The sequence below is a fragment of the Rhinolophus ferrumequinum genome, chromosome 11 (genome assembly GCF_004115265.2).
Source record: "Rhinolophus ferrumequinum isolate MPI-CBG mRhiFer1 chromosome 11, mRhiFer1_v1.p, whole genome shotgun sequence".
In the NCBI taxonomy this organism is placed as follows: domain Eukaryota; kingdom Metazoa; phylum Chordata; class Mammalia; order Chiroptera; family Rhinolophidae; genus Rhinolophus; species Rhinolophus ferrumequinum.
Window position 1 is genome coordinate 69,115,264 of NC_046294.1, and position 22,574 is coordinate 69,137,837.

A 22,574-nucleotide genomic window follows, 5' to 3' on the forward strand; every position below is an offset into this window, starting at 1 on the left:
CACAGACACAAAGCAAGTTTTTACCATTGTTAGCAAGCAAAGACAATGAAGCTATTCTAGTGGGGGCTTCCTCCATTATCAAAACAATTGCCAGCAGAGTCTTGATCCCTTCACTATTACCAGTTACCATGAGAGATGGTTGGTGGTGAGACAGGTAGAAAGAACACAGCTAAATTTCCACGTGTCAGGCTGAAACTGATATGGTGACAGGACAATGATTTTTGTGTTTTAAATGTAAAAAAGAGCAAACAAGATATAAATAGGATTGTTGCCAAATAAATTTGGAATACCAATATTTAATTTCTTCTTAACAGAACATCACTTATTGTTAAAATTATATATTTTCCTCCAAAATTGTTGGCTCTTAAGTGCCAATTAGTGTGTTGAATCAGGAATTATCCAAGCAAAACACTAGAAAGAGAGAATATATAGTATTAACTTTTTAAAGTATATTTTAAAAGTTTTGTTAAAATATTATATTTAAATTCATTTATCGCTTAGAGTAGTAAGTTCCTAATAAGTGTCACCTGAATGAATCATGTCTGAGAATATACCAAAATGACATAAACTGCCAATTAATAGGTTTAATATGGCATTTGATCTTGTTATAAGCTTGTGCTAAAATTATTTTCTACTTATTGGATTATTTGTACATGATGTCTGTTCATTGCTTGTCATGCCAACTTGTTTTGTGGTGACTTGATTGATTTACTTCAATCAAAATAGGAATTGGTTTAGTGACTGGTTAAGAACACTCCGTGGAGACAGACTTCTTGAGTTAGAAATTCAGTTAGACCATGAGGAAAAAATGGAAGCCTACCTACTTCAATGTCTAATGTAGTTAGCCTTCAACAAATGTTAATAGCTTTTGTTTTCCCTCTAAGTGCAAGATCACTTATTAAACATTTTGACACTTTACGACTTGATGATGTGTTTATTAGATGTTGTTTGTTAAATTGTATATATAATTCTTCTAGCCCCAATTGCTAATTTGGGGTTCCTTTCAGCTCCCTAAAAAAATCAGACAATCCCTAGGACAACTCCTAAATGACATTCCTAATTAGAACATGAATGCCATCTGGCGGTCATAATTGCAAACTACAGGCTTACTGGTGAACAGAAAAGTAGGTGGTGATAATTTTCTGCTTCATAATGCAGTCTCCTGAAGTGATTCTCAGACAAACAAATGAGGCTTCTTATATGCACACTGCTCAACCGTTTAAACACAAAATTTCAGAAGAGTGTTGGGGAAATTTAGTTCCTGGGTCTCAAGAAGCATACAGTCTAGTTTTAAAGACTCACATAAAATTTTTAAACTGAATTATAAATATTATAAATATAAAATTATAAATATGAAATAGGAAAAAGAAATATATATATGTATATATATATATATATGTGTGTGTATATATATATATATATATATATATATATATATATATATATATGAGTTCAGATATAAATGAGACCAGGGAGGGCTGTAATAGAAAGATGGGTATGATATTTAACAGCAAAAAATATTTTGAAGGAAGATTATTCTGATTTAGTGCAAAAAGTCAAAGAAATATCAAGTTAATGGGAGACGGGAAAGAAATGGGAAATGATCAAGATGCAAAACACGTATGAAAATCCTTTAAAATAAGATACAATAACTTAGAATATAAGAAGCCATTAGAGATTTTTATCCCAGATTTAGAAGATTGGTGGATAAACAGAGACTACTTGGAAACATATCTAGTCGTGAAAAATTGAATCTTAGATTTTGTTTTTTACAGAAACAACTTTATATGAGAAGATCTTGGAGAGAGAGTGCTATACAAGATGATGATTAGACATCTATAAGAGTAAATTTATTAAAATTTATAGGCATCCTTATACTGAAAATATAACTAAGAAAACCTTCACGTACTTATTTAATGAAAGCTATTGGATGTAAAAACAAGTAAACTTTTCTTTTAAGTTAATAAGATTTCAAGTTTTATTCCTGTTTTCTAAATTCTTACTTTAATTGTCAGTTTTGTTTCTTTTTTATCCGAAGGAATAAGATTTTTGATTGACCAAGATGTGACGGAGAGTGAGCATGAGTATCACTTAGAAGAGGCCAGTCACATCCACAGGCTCTGTAAAAGCAAAAGTTGGCACTATGAGCACCAAAACAGTTGAATTTGAGCTCCTCTTTTATACACTGTTAATGATTTTGGTTGCAAATGTTATCACGACATCTACAAACTAGGCTTGTTCTTAGTGTTGGTTACTGAAACAGCTGTTAAATTAATTAAGTCAGTATATTGTCCAAGTCTGATTAAGATATGTTTATTTCTGCTTTCATAAAACAGCTGCGATGTAAGTCCTGAAACTGATGTTCTGAAAAACCGGAAATACAATTAAAATCATCATATGTTGTCCAGTTCAAGTAAAAGTTTACTTTTGGATCTTCGTGTTTTATTTATTATTTATAGGGATACTAGTGTATATCTAGAACACAAGATTATAATTTATTTAATTTTATTTCTAAGTACTTTCACATTCAATGTTCTTTTAAACATATAACATAGAGGATTAAAACATCAAAACAGAAAATGTAAATGTTGAATTGGCTCCAATAAGCAAAGCAGGTGATCCGAGAAAGAGATTGAACCTGATTTGAATTGAGTAGTGCTCTCTGTTTCCCTACATTTTGTGGTAAAATTTTTTGGGTTATAACAGTAGTTATGCTCTATTTATTAGAACCTAGAACGTTATGTAAATCAAATGAAAGGAGAGGAAAAAAGGAGGGCATGATTTAAAGAAAAAAATCTGTAACACAAATAAGACAAAAGCTTAGAGGCAACTCAACTGCTGCAGATGTGCTGCATCTGCTCATTTGCCCTCTGGGGACCACGGGATAAAGAGATTAAGACATTTACACAAAGATGGTTAGACAACAAGATCAGATAAGCAACATGGCAGCGAGGTCCAGGTAATTTTCCTAGGTCTAGGTAGCATGGAGAAAAGAACCCACTAAACCACTTAACCCACTTACAACCAATATTTTTAACATTCAAGTGATATTTTAATCAGGGTAGACAACAAGTTGGTTCATTTTAAAGTGTCACTAATGTTCTGAACTAGAAAGAAAAAAGTGATATTTTAATAATCACTTCACTTAGGTAAACAGCATTAGGGTTTCATAATGGGACATGAATACTCTTTTTTTTTAAGACAATCTAAGTGAGGACAATATTTTAAAATCCGATTTTCACATGAGAATAGTAGAAAATTTTACTTATGATATATGAAAAACTCAATGGGTGCTCTGAAAATATGAATTTGTTTGTTTCTTCTTTGTAGACCTCCTACAAGAAAATTCTTTTTCTGTTTCATTTTTTTTTTTAATTAAAGTTTATTGGGGTGACAATTGTTAGTAAAGTTACATAGACTTCAGGTGTACAATTCTGTATTACATCATCTATGAATCACATTTTGTGTTCACCACCCAGAGTTAGTTCTCCTTCCATCACCATATATTTGATCCCCTTTACCCTTATCTACCATCCCCCTAACCCCTTACTCTCTGGTAATCACTAAACTATTCTCTGTGTCTATGAGATTTTGTTTCTCATTTGTCTTGTTCTTTTGTTGTTTTGGGTTCGTATACCACATATTAGTGAAATCATATGGTTCTCTGCTTTTTCTGTCTGACTTATTTCGCTCAGCATTATAATCTCAAGATCCATCCATGTTGTCACAAATGGTACTATTTTATCTTTTCTTACTGCTGAATAGTATTCCATTGTATATATACCACAAGTACTTTATCCATTCATCTATCAAAGGACACTTTGGTTGTTTCCATGTCTTGGCCACTGTAAACAAAGCTGCAATGAACATTGGAGCACACGTATCTTTATGTATAAATGTTTTCAGATTTTTTAGGTAGATACCCAGGAGTGGGATTGCTGGGTCATATAGTAATTCTATTCATAATTTTTTGAGGAGCCTCCACACTGCCTTCCATAGTGGCTGCACCAGTCTGCATTCCCACCAACAGTGTATGAGGGATCCTTTTTCTCCACAGCCTCTCCAACACTTGTTACTATTTGTCTTGTTGATGATAGCCATTCTGACTGGGGTGAGGTGATATCTCATTGTGGTTTTTATTTGCATTTCTCTGATGATTAATGATGTTGAGCATTTTTTCATATGTCTATTTGCCATTTGTATGTCCTCTTTGGAGAAATGTTTCTTTTTCTGTTTCTTACTTAATGCATAATGCACTGCTTTTTTTTTTTTAATTTCAGATATCGATACACTTATATCTGAATGCTGTGCACATCATAGTGTATATGATCTATAGACCCCTCACTTTCCAACCACAGCAATTTAAAAATATGCAAAAAGATATAGAAGTCAGAAAGACTAATACTATCCATAGTACTAGGTTGGTGCAAAAGTCATTGCGGTTTTTGCAATTATTTTTAACCTTTTAAATCGCAATATCTTTTGCATCAACCTAACACATATATAGATGTAAATGCGAAATATATGTAGAATGTATAATTCTATAATAGTATAAAAGGGAACATTGTAAGCTGTAAAATAAATTAAAATGAATACATGTAACCTAGTCACCCCCAAATTTTGACTTGAAACCCAGGTTCTAAATTTGAACTGACAGAAATAGACCTTACTATTTCTAATTATCCAAATTCAACATCTCCTTTCTAAATTATCAGATAACCTTGACAGGAAAAACACTACTACATCACCTACTTGTTGCAAAAAATAGGTTCTTGCTCAATTCTTGTGATAATAGTGTTTCCTTTATAAAAAGTCAAAACATTATAAACCTTTAGATTCTTTTACTAAAAAAGGAAAAGATTTAATTCATCTATATCATTTGAGACATAAATTTTCTTGTTCTTGTTAATTTCAGGAGAGTACCATGATCATGTGACTCCTAGTGTTTCCTTCTTTACATTGGCTATTAACTATCTTCATGGTAAACATCGGATCATTTCTGAAAAATTGTAAATGAATTTTTCTCTCTAAACCCCATTTCTGGCTTCATAACTCTCTTACTATCTATCATTTTACCCTATATCTTGATTTGCCTGACCTACATTTTTGGTTAATTTTATAATTGAATAATTTTTTATAAGTCAACTTAAGTCCTTTCTGAAATGCCAGTTCAAAGACAAATATATGAAATATATGAGATACTCATGTAAACATTAAAATTCTTACATCACCGTACTATAAAGGTGTTTTAGGAAGTGGAGGGAACTCTAAACAAGCTCATCCTCTAAAGCCCCTCTAAGGCTGAATGTACTCAATTATACTAAATGTTTAAAGGCAAAACCACTGCAGAATAGAAAAAAAAATGCTTTAAGCTCGTAGACTTTGAATCTATTTTGTAATATATTTAAAGAGGTTATAAAAGTCCTGGTAATTCTCTCTGTGAACCAACAGCCTGACACAGGAGTGGAGCCAGTGAAGCAGAGAAAAAGCCCAGAGAAGTCAAATCTCAGCAACAATCCCTCAGTTAACACATTAAAACAATAAAAATAAAAATAACCTACCATGTTTCCCCGAAAATAAGACCTAGCTGGAAAATCAGCTCTAATGCATCTCTTGGAGTAAAAAATTATGTAAGATCCGGTCTTATATTATATAAGACCTAGTATTATATTATATTATACCCAGTCTTATACTATAGTAAAGTAAGACGGGGCCTTATATTAATTTTTGCTCTAAAAGACGCACTAGAACTGATTGTCCGGCTAGGTCTTATTTTCAGGGAAACATGGTAATTTCTGGTAAGCAGGAAAAAATAAAATAAGCAGTATGGAAGGATAGAGAAGAATTAAATGTGAACACACAAATCTGTCTTTGCTATGGTACAAGAAATCAGCCTAGATCCTGAGGGTAACCATTAAAAGCAGAGACTGGATGTTTGTATAACATGTGTGAATGAGAAGAAGCCAAGAAACAGGAAAAAGACTAATTTTAATTACTAGAAAAGCTGCAAGAGAAAGAACACAGAGCTGGTGGTAGGACGGCTTCCAGCTACAGGCGGCATGGCACTGTACTCTCCTTGCCAATTAGAGCCAGCCAGACCCCATTGGGGGACTGAGTGAGCAGAGGTATCAGCCTCAGTGCAGGGTCAGGCTGGACTGAAACATACATGAAAAGGGGACACCAAGCGACACCGGTGTGACCTGAGGCTCTCCTACAGTGTCATTTATAGACGTACAGAAATAGAAAACAGTATGTGGGATTTCCTTTCCATACAATACAGGTGCTAACCGCGTTATCTACGGAAATACATTGCAACAGAAATGTAATATAATTTATTTCACAAACACTCAATGAACACCAAACGAATCAAGAGAATTACAGAATGACTCAGAGACTGAGCGAAGGAAAGTAGAGGGGAGGACGAGCAGAACAATGGCACTAAAGCTGCCACACTCTGGATTTACTACCTGTGTTATTTCTCCAATTACATCCATTGTGATATCAAAATTCAGAGAAAGGGGCTGCTGTCTGAGATTAAACCGATTATTCCCTTCGCTGCTTTAGGACTGACACGGGAGGGGGGCGGGGAAATCAAGGAGACATCCAAGCAGTCAGAGAGCCTAACAGTCCGTAGATAAAACTCGCAAGTGTATAAACAAAAGAGAAGTGCTTCCCAGTCAGGACCCAAGGAAATTCTCCAAAGTGAAAAAGTCCACTCTGGAGCCGACCTAAGTGAACGCAGCAGGCGGTGCTGCAGCTGCGATAAGGCCACCGACTTGGAATCCGAAAGGAGAGCCCGCAGCCGGGAGGAGAGGAAGGGACTCCACTCTGGGCTCCCTGGTGCAGGCACCACCAACACGTCTGCTTTGTAATCTATGACCATTAAATGGGGAAAGGTTGCGGGGCTGACGGGCGAGGGGAAGCCCTCGGTGTCTGGGATTAGGAGCGCAGAGAAACACCGGCTGGCCAGGGAGACGAGTAGACAGACACAGAAAACCCTTCTTGAGGCAAACAGACCTTTAAGCCCGGGGACATGGTACAGGAACCTTTTTCTGCGAGAGGCAGTGAGGCGCTGGGCGCGGGCGACGGCGACAGCGCGGGCGAGCTGGGAGGGGCGAGGGACCGCTCTGGGAAGGACACAGCCAGTCAGAGGCGCGGGGCGCGGGGCGCGAGGACGCATTGGAGGAGAACACGCGAGCCCCAAACGCACCAGCCTGAGGAGGCGCCGCACCTACTTCCCAATATAACCAACTACCGAGTGCGGGAGCGTAACTGCGAGAAGGCAGCAGCCCAAGTGCCATTAAAGCTCGGGGCGGAAAGGATGCGTTACCTGGGTCTCCTCTTCAGGGAGAAGCCGGGCAAGCTGGACGATTCGCTCTGAATGATTAAAAACTCCGCAATTCTCTTCTGCCACAGGCTGAGAGGGACCCAAGGAACTGCTCTGTTTGAACTGTGCCGATGGACAGGAGGATGGGAGACAGGAACTGAGAGTCACAGAGGAAGGACAGGGGAGTCTGGCATCTCATTGGTAAGTGGCGGACATTCCTTCGCCAGTGACTGCTTTCTATGATTGTGCACTTCATCTCCCAGGCGCTCACAATTTTTGACACACTCGCTTCTGCAAAGCCACTGGTTCTAGCCATGAAGCCAGAATTCAAAAACTGTCAGATAAAGCGTTTTCTGTGTTTCGTTTTTTTTGGTTTGTTTTGTTTTTTGTGGGTTTTTTTTTTTTACATATTATTTTTCTCTGCTGGGATTTTATGTCAGAAAAGTTGAAACAAGAGTACATATAACCTCTTTGTGTATCTCATAATGCCGTCCAAAATAAGAATACACAATTCCTACAACTCAACTGTAAGGTGATGAATGCCAGGATAGGGTAGGACTTTTTCTACAAAGGCAACTAAATGGTCAGAGAATAGGATGCTTTCTCAGGTACTGAATGCATGTCTTATGATTTAGCAATGCGTTTCTGAGAACAGACCCCAAATAAATGGGCATCTCACAGTCCAATAACTTGTTAAAATTCAGTAGGGAGGCTCTATAAGTGAAGTTCTACCAAGTTACAGAGACTAAAACAGCAGTATCTTGGATTATGCTGAGGTGCTTTCTAAATGTTGTGTAGGAATGTGATAGATTTTTTAAAAAGAATATGAAAGTATGTTCAGAGATTCTTATTGAGTTCTTATTAAAAAGTAGGAGAATGCTAATTTGCATATATGGACATGGTGTACAATAAGCTGAGAATTACTCTGACAATCTAAAAAAGTTAAGCCATTTTAACTAAATTTATTTGGGAAAACCAAGAATACACTACATATTTTAAAATTATTTTACTTTTAAATTGTATAACCTCTAGTATGAAAAATACTATTTGGTGTGGTAATATAAATACAGGTTTGGAAGCAAAAACTTTTTAATTGTTGCATGTAAAATGCCTTACCTATATTAATCTTCTATTGGTGTAATCTAAAAAATAACAATATTTAAAGATGTCATACTTCTACCTTGATTCTCAATTTTAACTGTGGAAGTAAGTATGAAAGAAGTAGATGTTCATTAGGATAATAGCATTAAAAAATACAATCAAGTAAGTAGTAGGTCAAATTTAACAATTAGTGAATGCATAATTAAGTGCTGTTGAATTGCAACAGAACTACAGAAATACTTATGACTAGCAGATCAAGCTTAAAGGAAGTCATCATGATTAATATTGTAACCCTAAACATAAAAGAATTAGTAATGAAAATGTCATTATTTTTTCAAAGTGCCTGTAGTCAACTTTAAGCAACTCACAAATATTTCTTTGCATATTTTCCAACTTCATGCTAAAATTATTGTAAGTTCTATGTGAACCAGTTTATTGAGTTTCCAACTTGACAGGTATGTTTCCTTTGATTCAAATGGAAAACAAAACACACAACAATGTGACTATGCAAGTATATGTCACATAAGACAAATGAATAAAAATTAAAAGATACTACATACAAATGCCAACTAAGTTTAGTGAAGGAAACAAAGTACAAAACTCAAAGTAAAAATTAAAAAAAAGGCAATGTGATTTAAAAAATAAAATAGAATTTGAAAAGTAACTTAGCTGGAGTGTGGTGAGAAGATATAAAAGCAGATTTGAAAATAGAAAATCAGTCAAATGTTTATTACAGTATAAATACCAATGTGTTGTGCAGGGCTTAGTGGAGGTTTTAAATTGTTCATATTTAAAACTCCTGGAAATTAACAAATGAAGAGAAAAACTGATAATTTTTATTTTTCTTTGATTTCATGAACAAATGAATAGAAAGTTAGGATTCTTAAAAGTTAGAAAGGAAGAACATTACCCCGATAGATGAACTAAAAGCCATGCTTTGTAAGTTCTGAGGCATATGCAGACGGAGATGTATATGGAAATAGATCTGAGAATCTACATTGTGGAATTTTTAAATGGATCACTGAAATACCTTAATGTTTCCTCAGGTGAGCAATCCTTCAACTATGAGGTGGCCTGAAAAATTTGTTAAGTTTGGGAGATAAACTAAAATCAAATCATGAATAAACACGTAGTCTATGTTTATTTTAAAAAAAAATTAAAAATCAGTTGCTTGTGAAAGTTTACTTTGATTTTATGTGTCCAATTAAGTTTAAAATGGACCAGGTTTAGCTAATATATACTTCTTTAAATGTCTGTTTTATTTAACAGTTTAGAAAACCTTTACCATCTTCAGGGTACAGGTTAGATAGAGTATGGTTTAATGGCAAACTGATTTAGTGAAAAGGAACAGAGGGTGTCTGTAAAGGGTAGAGGGCTCTCCAGGTGAAGAAAGTAAGGGGATACTATGCTGGCCAAATTATTTTGGAGTTTGTCTTACTTCTAGAAAAACAAAAGGTAAATTTTTGTGGCGGGGGGGAGGGGAAGAAAAGAAAACTTGTCTAGATGGCTGTAATAGTGTAAAGATGATTTGACTATATTTAAGTTCCATTGGCTAAAACAAAGTTTTATAGTAGTAGAGGTTAGTGTCCCTACTCATCAAAAATAATTTAGGATTTTTATGAGGCTAAGATCTTTAAAATGTTGTGACTTGCTGAATCCATGCTACCACATATACTTTGATTACCTATATGTAGTCTCTGAATTGTCTTTCTTTTTATATTTCTTAAAAATTTACTCAGTGGTTGGAAATTTATGTCTCTTAATTCAAACAGGTCCATATAGTGTTGTGTCTCAAATTCTGACTTCAAGAGCTCAGGTTTATTCATCTCAATTTATTACTGAAGATACAAATATAAGAAAGGTGTGTATCCTGACAAGATACATTTTTTTAGATTAGTGTTATAAGGCTGTGCTAATATGTTACATGAACTTCTTAGCTCCTTATAGCAGGAAAGAGGCTGGTCGGAAGCTCAAAGCAGTAGAATCTTTGCAGAGGTCTATTTTCTGAGCATTTGTGATCAATAACTCTACATTAGAGTTATTGAGACTGATACATTTTAAAAAGTAATGAAGTATATAAAACTCCTTAACACTTAAGATTTAGGATTAAAAACAGTTATGAACAATGTCCCATCTTCATATCTATACCTCTTAAATTAATTTATCCTGTTATATATATATATATTTTTTGATATTCAAATATATAATGTAAGAAGGCTTCTGGTAAATGGAATAGTATCAGTTTATATTTTTCTCAGACACTGGAACAGCTCTATGGATAATTATTTTCATCAAAAATAAATAAAATAAATGTGTAGTGCTTCATAAAGTGGATATAGGGGGAATTTTTAAATGGTTTTATTATATACATTTACATTTTAGGAAAATATGGTTTTACAGTTAAATTCTTTCATTAGAGTTATTTGGCAATCCTAAATTATATCCCATGAACTTGATATGTGACTACGTATTTAACTTCATTTATGTTTTATTATGATAAATATGTAAGCTAAATATAGAGCATTTTCATGCCTATCAAGCCCTTAAGTTGAAACACAGGTCTTTAATTTCATATTCCAGAGTAGTGCATGTTGTGTGTTTGACATTATAGTCTTCTTAAACATTAGCTCATAAGACTTAAAAGTCAGCCAAAATATGGACACTCTTCTTTTCTTCCAGGGAAATGGAACTCTAGAATAGGCCATAAAGTAATTCCAAAAAATAAATCAAAGCTTTGTCTTTTTTATGGAAATAAAAAAAAATGAATCTAACATTTCTTAATCTAATATAAAATAGTGTGAGATTTATTATTCGTGAGAAATTTATAAAGTACAGTCACATTATTTTCCCATGTGTTACTTAAGTTGGAATTCCTTGTGATAACTGTCATTTTTATACAGTTCCAAAACTGTTTCGTTGGATTCATTTGACAAATCGGTGCAAAATTGATTTTTTCCAGTGGTCCCTTAAAAATCTATGATGACCTAAATAACTTGTCTCCCAGTGGATACCACTTTTTATTTATTTTTAACAAGTGGATTTCTCTTAAACAATCTGGCAGTATTTGCACATTTCCTCTTATGTCAGTCCTTATATAGACAAAAAACTTGAGATCTTGATAGATAGCAAGGTATTAATATATTTGTAAGAGCTTTCCTGTAAGCATACCTTTATAATTTGTATCTGTACTCTAAAATAGGGACCTGCTTAAGGGTTAAAGTGACTAAAATGTACATTATTCAAAATTTAAGCAATTATATTTTGGCAAGGAGGAAGATGAAAGTATTGCATTTATCTGAATGATCTAAAAATCTCTTTTGTGACCATTGACTGGAAAAGTATAATTATATACGTAGGATTCTATGAGAGGGATAGGAATCTGCTTCATAGCTTTCTTATAGCTGTTAAATGCTCAAGAAAGAGAATATGTCATCTCCCATTATGATCCAGTAGTAATTATAGCATATGGAGTTTAGGAAGAGAAATTTTGCTGATCATTTAGGTGATAAAAGGTGGATTGAAATAATAATCCAATCATAATGCTGGCACAAGCATTCATTATGAGGCTAAAAAATTAGGAGGTTTTAATTGAAAGAGATATTATAATAGGGTAATTATAGTATAAATGTGTCTGGAGCTGCAAATAGATATTTAAATATATTTTCACAAGTATTTCACTAGTTAATATTTGTGAGATAACCAGTAGAGAAATGGTACATTTATATGGTGAAAATTTTACTTTTAAGTGTATGAAGTTTCATCTTTATTTTCTCAAATATTTAATTTCATGTTTAAAGTACTAAAATACTTTTCTGAAACTAAACCAAAGATAAAGATATCTTTGTGTTTTACCTTTGTAAAGGTAACAAAGAATTTAAACCAAGTAATTTAAAACTTCTAGGTTTTCCCATTTCAGTTTTATATAAGAATTTACTTTTCAATGATGTAATATTTGCTGAGATACTTTTATAGTTTATCATCTCTAAAATGACCAAGTTAGATGAAATCCCTAGTGATTAAGATGAATATCATTTGGAAGATACAGATAGTGACAGTAGAAATTTTAAAATAATTTCTAGAAATAATTTTTTATTCAATTGACATTTCATGACTCTTCAATATGAAATTATTTCTTGGGCACTTAAACATGATTAAGTGCTTGCAAATATGTCTTGAAAACATTATGAAAAGCCTCATATTTAATCTTAGAATTTGTATTTTGTCAACTTTGTTATTTTAAAACTTTCTTGGTCACCGTTTCTAATAGATATAGAATAGCTTAATTTCATCTTTCATGTTCAAAAATTAATAAAACAATTTGTTAGTGATCATTAGTTTTCCTAATTTTGAGAATATTTGATGATAGGAATTTCAAAGTTCATATAATTTATAAGAAAATTGAAACCTTTAACTTCATAAGTCGATTTAACAATCTTCCTCTTTCAATGCCTTTATACTAATGGCAATGTGTGAGCTAGTGAATGAGATAAATGCTAAAATAACCATATCATTAAAAATAAGCACATATCTCATGAGTTACTGACAATAAATAATTAGGACACTTAGGAAAAAGTGACAGAATACTAACATTTAATGTTAGAAGGAGCCTTACCAAGCTTGTATTTTCACATTTTTGTCAAGAAGAGTAATAAACAAAGATATAAAGAGGTTAAGTGATATGTCCAATAGTACATTTAACGGAAAAGGTGGAATCAGAATTCAGTTCTCTTAAATTTCTAGGTCAGAGCTTTTCATAATTTATATCTTTTTGCTATACAAGTTTTATTTTTTTTTTATATTTATTCAAATTCAGATTGGGACGTAAGTATATGCAGTTTCCTTGTTGCATTTCTTATCTGTAAAGCACTGACTTTTAAGACTAGAAACTTTAAAATAATTATATTAACTCAGAGGAAACAATTATACCCACATTCTCTTAAACAAAACCTGAATGTCCATACAATTTAATTGTTAGATGTGAACTTTTTCACAATGAACTTAGTGTGCACTCACCAGCTAAATCAAATAGTAGATAGTTTTTGACAGTTTCAGTTAAGTAACCAGGGAACTCAAGTAGGAAAAAGAATGTGATTTTTTTTCCAGTGACTAATTATAAAGGACTGTCCATTTTGTTGCTGTTGTTGATACTTTTCTTCCTGGATTGCAATTTTACCTCCAACAATAATGTTTAATGGGATACTAAACGAAATACAAAATCAATGAGAAATGTGAATGGAAAAAATAGTTTTGTCTATTGGCAAATTAGGATGAAATTTAAATCATAGGCTTCCTTAAAGTAATAATGATTTTAGAACATTTAATAAAATGCAAAGCAAAAAATGAATCTCTAAAAATAGGCACTATTTTTCTGAGTTTTAGTTTTAGAATTCAAATATCAACTTGTGTATAAATTCTAATTTTACTCGTACAATACTAAAGGAAGTTAATACAGAACAAATTTGAGTTTGTAATAGTATTTACTTATCTTCATGTTTGACCCAAAATTTGTTTATGCTCAATTTCAATAATGTAATACAAATTATATCAGAATGAATATATATGCTAAAATTTTTCTTCAGTAGAACTGAACATGATAAACTGTAAATTCACCATACTACACACTTAGTGGAAAGGCAGTTATATATGTTGCTGTGTTTCTGATTTAATAATATTTTACAGATGCTTTCTTTTGAAACGTTCATTGTCAAATTATGTCAAGAGTTTTCTTTGTGTGTGTCCATATGGGTTGACTTCGTATTTTAAGACTCTTTTTTTCTTTAAATCCTGAATATTTAAAGATGATAAGGCAGTAAAAAGATGAGATAAAAGAGTGTGTTAAAATGATTGTTTAATCTGAGGTCTTATCTACCCTGTACATGTAGCCAAAATTTGGAAATAGCTCTAGAAGAAAATGTAAAATTTATCATCCAAGTCCAATGAATAAATTCTCCTTAAAATTATTTGAATTTATACTTACTTTGGATAGTTACTTACCTACAACTTACTTTGAAATGTTCAGTATTTTCAAAGAACAATAACCTTAGTAGGAAACAGTGGTTACTTGAGATTTAAGTTAAATGATTCAAAATTGATTATATGAAAATTTATCATATAACTCTGTTTTAAAACTTATGACTGCTTCTCATTCTTTAATGTGGTCTTCTTTGTAGGTACCTCAATGAGAAAAATTAACGAAAAGTAATTCCTTTCACATTCAAATCAGTTTCTACATTATTTTAGTCATTCAAATGGCCTACTGTGGGTAGTTGTAGTAATAAGTAAGAATATAAAGGGAGATAAGTATTTCATGGACTGATGGAGGAAATAGCACATGGGCTGAACGTAATTCAACATGAAATGTGCAGTGGTAGAGTTATGCATAGCTAAGATGCAAATTATCAATATTTCAACTTTTGGAGGCAGCTGTTAGTTTTCTTCTATTGAGTCTTTCAGCTTGGACTATTTCATGCTAGCATTGGTTCTCTAATTGCTGCATTTACTTCCTAGTGCCTAAATTATTTTGAAGTAACTTTGGTTCTAAGATTCACCTAACAAATTTGAACAAATGATGTGTTTTTCTACATCTCATTATAGTGCTAACTTTAGTGTCTTAGAGACATCTAGTATGTGATAATATAGCCAAATATGAGCTAAAGTGAATGTGGCATAAATGCTGTGAAAATATGCAATTTTTATATGTTGTTATAAATAAGCTTGATTTCTTCAGTTACTAAGCATGGGATATTAATTATGCTGGTGAAACTTATTTTATAGGGGTGAGTTAACTGTGAAGCTAATGAAGCTTTTCTTACACAGGCCCTTCCACATAGCAGTAATAGTAACAGCAGAACAGTAGTAAACAGTAGTAATCATAAAAAATATCTAACATAGGGAGGCAGTGTGAATTAGGGGATTTGGTGTTTTAATTTTAGGGTTTAGTCTTCTACAACTTATTGTGTAATTTTAGAAAAGGTACTTAAGTTTCTTTACATGAGAAATTAGGACAATTACCATCATCAAGTTGTAATAATATGTAAGAAAAAAATGTACTTTTCAATGACAAAGAAAAAAAATCACAGTGTTACAAACATCAAAAAATTAAGTCTGGGAAGAAAGTTTGATTTCCCTCCAGTTCCTTTTCTAATGTTTAATATTCTGCCTACCAGAATATTCTATATTTGTATGAGGCACAATGCTGTCCTAATTGTGGAAAGCAATATTGAGATATACAGACCATGAGCATTAAAAGATTATTCTTTGCATCTTCTCTTTTATTCAAGTAATTTACATGGATAGGCATTTTTTACAAAATTATCAATTAGAGTACAGTTTACTTTTGGAGATGCAAAGAAAGTGAGAGCTTTGATCCTAGATAATGGAGAGATGGAAAATTTCAGCCAGGATACAACTTAAAAGCAACTTAAGAAAATGCACTAGTAAACATAGCTATCACGATATTGGTCACACATTCTGAGAACCTTGGAGGGTCAGACATGTCCATTGTTGGGATGGATTAAACTGATACCCCAGATAAAATGAGAAGCAGTAGGACTTGAAGGAAGTTTCAATTATGGATTGGCAAGACTCTTTTGAAAATGGTGGCAAGAGAGGCAGAATAATGAAATGGATGTGTAGAAGAAAGTGGGAAAGGTAATTAATGCAAAGAAAGAATTCTTTGTAATGCAAAGAGAGAAGTTTGCAAAACATATCAAATAAGGAAACAAAGGATTCTGAGAGACAAGTGAAGTATTGGGATTTTGGTCAAAAACAAGAGGATAATAGTTCATCTCAAGGTTAGATTGCATTCAAGATGAGGTTCAGCCCCAGTTTTGCCCCTTACAGTGACTTGGAAAAGTCACTTCTTCCATTTATTAATCTCTCAAGCAAGAGAGTTAAAATCAATAAACGTGAAGGATTTTCTTTTAAAGTTTTGATCCACTGTAATTCAATGGCTGTGTAACTTATGAGGTTTTGATGAAGAGGAAAATTGAAAGAAACAGAATCGCAGATGTTGACAGCTGAGTTTAGAATAGATTCCACCAAACAGAGATAATGAAACCAGAGATCACTTTCATGGCATGAGGGGAGGCCATGGAAAGAGCATGGACTTGTTACACACAGGTTTAATCATGATTCAACAGCGTCCTTGTGTGTTTACCTGAGCCATACAATAACCTTTCTAAGCTTCCATTTCTTTCCCTGTAAAAGTATGACATTAACTACTACCTCATAGGTGGATTTTGTTTTTGTAACAAGGAAGTGAGACTGTAGACTCAGGAGTTAAAATCATTTCTTTCCATCTTTAGGTATAGTTGCATATGAAAATCTCTTTTTATGCTTAAGTTCAAGAAATATTTGAAGGCAGAAAATTTATTTGAATTTTGTATAAATACAACTGGGTAAAATCACTCCAGTTTTCCAAACATGAGGAAAATCACTTATTTTCTTGGCACTCAACATTGTACATTTGCTGATAGTAAGATGACTTATTTTCATGGTCTTAATTGTACTTGAACATATTTAAAAAGATTACGTGCTTTTTATTGTTTTTAATTTTTATTGTGTTTTGCTTTACCTGAAAAAGAACACCTTTAATGTCACTCTAAAATTGTTCAGAACATAGACTTGACTTTGTTAGGAGAGGAAGGTATTTCAAATATTGTTTTTGAACTCCATATGATTGTGAAATAGTATAGAATATATTCATTTGAAAATAATTAGTTCCCCCAATTATTTTCTTCTTTTACTTTAATTATATGTTTTGTTACTAAATTTTATGAAAGTATCTCATGCTGCAAAATTATTCCTAATATTAATTTATTAAAACAAATAAAAACTGAATTTTTTTAAATTGTGAATTGTCAGATGTTAAGCAAAAATAAACAAATTTCATTTCAACCTGCAAACATTTTACAGTTATGCTTTTCTACAAGTGATATTTAGATATATTGCTATTTTTTTGGTTGGCTACAGTGACAGTAAACATAATTAAAAAGTAAATATGTTTTATGAATAGTATGGCGATATGCCATTTAAATATGTATAGGTACAACCAATCAACCTCTTCCTCAGATATTTACTGATTATTTTACTATTGCAAAGATACAGTTCAGTAGAAGGAAATGGAACAAACAAATCTCACAAAAAGTAGTTTCTTTCAAAAACATGTGATAATATTATACTAGGTCCAGAGACACTGGATACAGAGAAGAAAAGAAAGGTGAAGAAAGCCTCAAAGCAGACAGGAGAGGGAGCTGATAGAAAGCAATTTTAAACTGTTCAATGAAGAGGTGATTAAATAAGCATTCATATCATGAGATACTTTTAAAAAATGCCTAAACTTGATATTTTACCTGAAACACAAGTAAAATTATTACTTCTCTAGATGTTCTGTGTGAACAGATATCTCCTACATATTAGAACTTTAACAGATGTTTAAAAGTTAAGACAGCTATCTTGATTTATTTTCAAATCAACTACCTTTTCTAATTGTTCATATCAATTTGGTTAGTGTTTGTCTTTAGCTAATATTTAGCTAAATGGACTGAGATCATTTTTTTTTTATCTAAAGAGATTATTATTAGTTTCTTTTATCCTTTTATTTCAAAAACACTAGTGTAATTTTTCTCATGAGGAAAAAGAAAAACTCAAATAGAAATAAATACATCTGCTTATTAACCTTTTTCCCTAGGTAATAATAATATAATAGAGACATCATTTTAAGAATTAATTTTAAAAGGCATTCTTTTGAGGAGGAATTACTTTTCACTAACAAAAGATAATTATAACTTTTTTTTTTCCTAATCCTTCACTGCTCAGGAGTGGAGTGCTCTTTAAGAATGACTTTTAAAATGATCCCAAAATACTTGCTATTAGATTACAAATAATCTGCTCCATTGGGTGTGTTGTTAACCAGAAGACCACGTGATAAAGCAGGTCCTACAAGTCAGAATTTTAATGGAATGAACACTGTTGTCATCATCTCTTTTTTAGTCTAACGTTATGGAAATGACAATGAGCAGTATAAAAAGCAGATAATGAAAGCTGAGTCTTTGCACTAAAATCTCTTATAGTTCTACCCTTCAGAAGTAGCCATCATCAACATATTTTTGCTCATACTTCCTTTCAGAACGTTATCTTTTTTCTTAAAATAATTTTAGGTATTTATATAACAATTTAAAACGGTATATCACTTTTAACACTGTAGAATTTTCATAATAAAGTTATATAATTTATATAAATATCTTTTACTTAAAAGAATCCATTTTATATGCACATACTAAAAATATGAAACGAAAATTCTTACGTATTCATTTTTACAGAAGTGTGAGTAGATCGAGAACCAGAATTGCTAGGTCAGTGAGAATACACATATAAAATTTTGGTTTTACTGCCAAATTGCCCTCCACAGGGATGGTTGCAATTAACACTCCCACCAACAGTGCATCAGAATATTTATCTCTGTACTATAGCCCATCCAGTGTATTATCAAACCTCTTATTCTATACTCAACTGAATAGATGAAAACGTATCTTTTTTGTTCTGTTTTATGTCTAATATTTTGAGCATTTTTAGATGTTTACAAAACTTTTTTTAAACCTACTGTTCCTGCTCATCCTCAGTTTAACTCTATTAAGTTCTTTTTTTTCTAAGTCCCTTTGCACATTAAGTGAAACAAAGAAACCGATAGCAGAAAGAAGTCAATTAAAAATGCTTTGAGTCATTGCCAAATTTTCTAAGAAATAAAATACACATCTGTGAAAAGCCAGAAGTATTTGTATAAATAACATTGTTTTCCTTTCCCCCTCCAATGTATTCAAAATATCCAGTGGAGGTACAATGAAGAGAAGACAATTCTAGTTGGGTAGATTTGAAAAATCTTCCAGCAAAGAAAAAATTCTAGATAAATGAGCTCTCTCATATTCCAACCAACCTTCCAAATATTACTTACCCAGCACTATTTCAGGGCATCTTTCACTGGAATAACATCTCCAGACTGGTTTCTCTTCCTCTGTTCTCCAACGTCAGTCATTCTGATGGAATAATCTTTCAAAGGCTCAAGTTCTGTCTTGCCATTTCATTGCTCTGAAAGCTTTAATGGCTGCTACTGCTTGACGAACATGTTTCAGGTTACACAGTGTTCCAGTGAGGAGCTCCATAACTGTCCTTTAGAAACTCTTTCTAGGCTCCTCTGCAACTAAAACAATGTGTGCACACATTTTACATTGAGCCGCACCTCTCCAAACCCCATCATTAATTCCCCAACTCTCTAATTTTGCTGACATTATTTCTTCTGCCAAAAATAATGATTCCAGATATCTTCATGCAAAAACTACTTTTACTACTAGGTGATCACAAGCAGCTGTAAGGATAGGAATGCATTTTGATCACATTTATGAACTACTGTACATAGCATAAACAAGTGAAATGCTTATTTGATTAAATTAGACCTTTGTCCTAATGCATAATGCTCTAAATAACAATGCTCTGAAGATGTCAGAGTGTTCTCAGCAAGTGTTCTTACTATACCTCTACAGAAATTTGGGTTTGGCTGTTGACCTGACATCAATAAGATAAAATATATGTGTAAGTTACCTTTTCTTAATTGTGAAGAAACCAAAATTGTATACCCTTAAAGAAATTGTTATGAAGGTTTTTAATTTTTTAATATATTTATTTAAATTTCAAGATCCATTGACATGCTGAATTTTGCTACATCTGCATTGCTCATTATAAAATGTGTAATATGGCTGGTTATAAAAACATGGGCAGTAGACCAATACTTATTTTGACATTACTGAAACATTGGCAAATGTTTTTCATTTTATACATCATTTATAAATGTGTAGGAGTTCCACACACTTAAAACATTTTTATATTAAAAATATTAATAATATAAAAATATTCATATTATTTTATATTTCAATTGTATAATACAATACTATATTAGTTTCAGGTGTATAATATTGTGATCAGACATTCATATAGCAAAGTGATCACCCCGATAAATCTAGTACCCATCTGACACCACACATAGTTATTACAATATAATTCACTATATTTCTTATGCTGTACTTTACATTTTCATGACTATTTTGTAACTACCAATTTGTAGTTGATATCTTCCCTTTTTCAGACACTCCCCCAAACACTTTTCATTTGGCAAACATCAAAATGTTCTCTGTATCTATGAGTTTCTTTCTGCTTTCTTTGTTTGTGTATTTTGTTCTTTAGATTCCACATAAAAGTGAAATTATATGGCATTTGTCTTTCTCTGTCTGACTTATACCACTCAGCATAATATCCCCTAGGTCCATCCATGTTGTTGCAGATGGCAAGATTTCTTTCTTTTTAATGGCTGAGTAAAATTCCATTGTAAATAGTACATACCAGCTCTTCTTTATCCAGTCATCCATTGATGGACACCCAGATTGCCTCCATATCTTGACTATTGTAAATAATGCTGCAATGAACGTATGAATATGCATGTTACTTTGAAGTAGTGTTTTGGGTTTCTTCAGATAAATATCCAGAAGTGAGATTACTGGGTTCTTTATTTCTTGTTATAGCCTTTGTTTTAAAGTCTATTTTGTCTGATATAAGTATCGCTATCCCAATTTTTTGTTGTTTGGTTTTCATTTCCACTTTCATGAAATACCTTCTTCCATTCCTTTACTTTCAATGCGTGTGTGTCTTTCGATCTGAAGAGAGTTTCTTATAGAGAACACATGTAAGGGTCTTGTTTTCTTATCCATTCAGCCACCCTGTCTTTCAACTGGGGCACTTAATCCATTTACAATGAAAGTAACTGTTGATAGATATACAGTTCTTGCTACTTTATTATTCATAGTTTTGAACCTTCTTCTTTCTTCTTTCTTTCTCTTCCTCCTCCTCGTCCTTCTTCTTCTTCTTCTTCTTCTTCTTCTTCTTCTTCTTCTTCTTCTTCTTCTTCTTCTTCTTCTTCTTCTTCTTCTTCTTCTTCTTCTTCTTCTTCTTCTTCTTCTTCTTCTTCTTTTCTCCTCCTCCTCCTCCTCCTCCTCCTCCTCCTCCTCCTCCTCCTCCTCCTCCTCCTCCTCCTCCTTCTTCTTCTTCTTCATGAATTCCCTTTGACGTTTCTTGTAATACTGATTTGGTATGAACTGTTTAGCTTTATCTTTTCTGGGAAGCTCTCTATTTCTCCTTCAGTTTTAAATAAAAGCTTCGCTGTGTAGAGTAGTCTTGGTTGTAGGTCCTTACTTTTCATCACTTTGAATATTTCCTGTCAATTCCTTCTTGCCTGATAAGTTTCTGTTGAGAAATCAGCTGACATTCTTATGGGAGCTCCCTTGTAGGTAACTAACTACTTTTCTCTTGCTGCTTTTAAGATCTCCCTTTGTCTTTAACCTTTGGGGTTTTAATTGTTATGTGTCTTGGTGTGGGTCTCTTTGGGTTCCTCTTGTTTGGGACTCTCTGCACTCCCTGGGCTTGTGTGTGTATTTCCTTCACCAGGTTAGGGAAGTTTTCCTTCACTATTTCTTCAAATAGGTTTTTAATTTCTTGTCCTCCCTCTTCTACTTCCGGTAACCCTTTAATGCAAATGTTGATACACTTGATGTTGTTCAGAGGCTTCTTAAACTATCCTCATTTTTTGAATTTTTTTTTCTTTTTTTTTTTGCTGTTTTGATTGGGTGTTTTCTCTTACTTTATCTTCTAAATCACCGATTTGATCCTTTGCTTCATCTAATCTGTTGATTCCTTTTAATGTATTCTTTATTTTAGTTATTGTATTTTTTTATTTCTAACTGGTTCTTTTTCATGTCTTCTATCTCCATTTTATGTTTCTTATCTCTTTGTTGAAGTTCTCCCTGAGATCATTGAGAATCCTCATAACCAGTGTTTTGAACTCTGCATCTGGTAGGTTGCTTGTCTTCATTTTGTTTAGTTCTTTTTCTGGAGCTTTGTTTTGTTCTTTCATCTAGGACACACTTTTTTGTCTCCCCGTTTTGATTGCCTCCCTGTGTTTGTTTCTATATATTAGGTAGGGCTATTATGTCTCCCTGTCTTAATATAGTGGCCTTATGTAATAGGTGTCCTGTGGGGCCCAGTGGCACAGTATCCCTGTTCACCTAAGCAAGATGCTTCAGGTGTGTCCCTTTTGTGGATTGTG

General features: G+C 32.9%; 1 protein-coding gene and 1 long non-coding RNA gene across 2 annotated transcripts in view; one reads left to right on the forward strand and one right to left on the reverse strand.

Annotated features, from left to right (window-relative positions):
* Nucleotides 1-7,391, reverse strand: part of LOC117031346 (uncharacterized) — a 107,168-nt gene extending 99,777 nt beyond the window's left edge. The window contains exon 1 of the long non-coding RNA XR_004424507.1: nt 7,331-7,391. This is a non-coding gene — a long non-coding RNA (uncharacterized LOC117031346). The remainder of the gene's footprint in view (nt 1-7,330) is intronic.
* The window catches only part of CNTN5 (contactin 5), a 1,273,287-nt gene continuing 1,257,909 nt past the window's right edge, over nt 7,197-22,574 (forward strand). The window contains 1 exon segment of the mRNA XM_033121922.1: nt 7,197-7,528. The gene's annotated coding sequence lies outside the window, so the exon portion shown is untranslated.